Raw genomic sequence first — 1,236 nt, forward strand, 5'->3', positions numbered from 1 at the left:
ACTAAAAATATATAGAAAAAATTACCTGGGCATGGTGGCGCACGCTTGTAGTCCCAGCTATTCGGGAGGCTGAGGCAGGAGGATCGCTTGAGCTCAGGAGTTGGAGGCTGCTGTGAGCGAGGCTGACGCCATGGCACTCTAGCCCGGGTCACAGAGTGAGACTCTATCTCCAAAAAAAAAATGGAAATGGAGGCCAGGATGGAAGGATCGCTTCAGGCTCGGAGGTCAAGACCAGCCTGGGCAACATAGCAAGACCCCACCTCTACAGAAAATGAGAAAAATTAGTCTGGCACGGTGGCGCATGCCTGTAGTCCCAGCTACTCGGGAGGCTGAGGCAGGAGGATCGCTTGAGCCCGGGAGGTGAAGGTCGCTGTGAGCGAGGCTGACGCCACGGCACTCACTCTAGCCTGGGCGACAGAGCTGGACTGTGTCTCGGGAAAAAAAAAAAAAGAGTCCCACTAACACGCTCTGGTCCATCCACTCGGGCTTCGTACCCCAGGGGGCGATCCAGGGCTGTGTCTCTGAGCCCACAGCGTTCGGGGGACAAAACTCTCCTCGGCCTTTGGCAAAAGCAGCAGACGGATGTCTGGAAGGACGCGTCTGAGCTGGGGCCGCGGGTCGCGCGTTCCAGGCCGAGGGTCGCCGGAGCTGTGAGGGAAGCCAGAAACCCAGACCATGTTAAGGCCTCTGTCAGCGCGGGCGGCTCCCGGGAACGGACAGACAGACGTCTGTGAGCCTGGCGCACCTGCCCTGTTCCTGGTGGCCTGGTGCTGTCGCCGATCCGCCGGCCCCTTCCCGTCCTTTCAGGGTCGAGCGCTTTCCGCCGGGGCTCTGCCCGCTCTGCCAGGCGTCGGGCTCTGCACACCGGGCCCGTCCCGGGCTGGAGGGGACCGGGGGCGAAGCGCCACGTGTCCCCTGTGCTGTGCGTCACCGCCCCCCCCCCCCGTGTGTCTCTGTGTCCCCATGCAGTAGACGGAGGTCCAGCCGTGTCTCTGTGTCCCTGTGTCCCCATGCAAGAGACGGAGGTCGAGCCCTGTCTCTGTGTCTCTGTGTCCCCGTGCAGGAGACGGAGGATCGAGCCGCGTCTCTGTGTCTCTGTGTCCCCGTCCAGGAGACGGAGGTCGAGCCCTGTCTCTGTGTCTCTGTGTCCCCATGCAAGAGACGGAGGATCGAGCCGCGTCTCTGTGTCTCTGTGTCCCCGTCCAGGAGACGGAGGTCGAGCCCTGTCTCTGTGTC

The sequence above is a fragment of the Propithecus coquereli genome, unplaced genomic scaffold (genome assembly GCF_000956105.1).
Source record: "Propithecus coquereli isolate 6110/MARCELLA unplaced genomic scaffold, Pcoq_1.0 Scaffold498, whole genome shotgun sequence".
Lineage (NCBI taxonomy): Eukaryota > Metazoa > Chordata > Mammalia > Primates > Indriidae > Propithecus > Propithecus coquereli.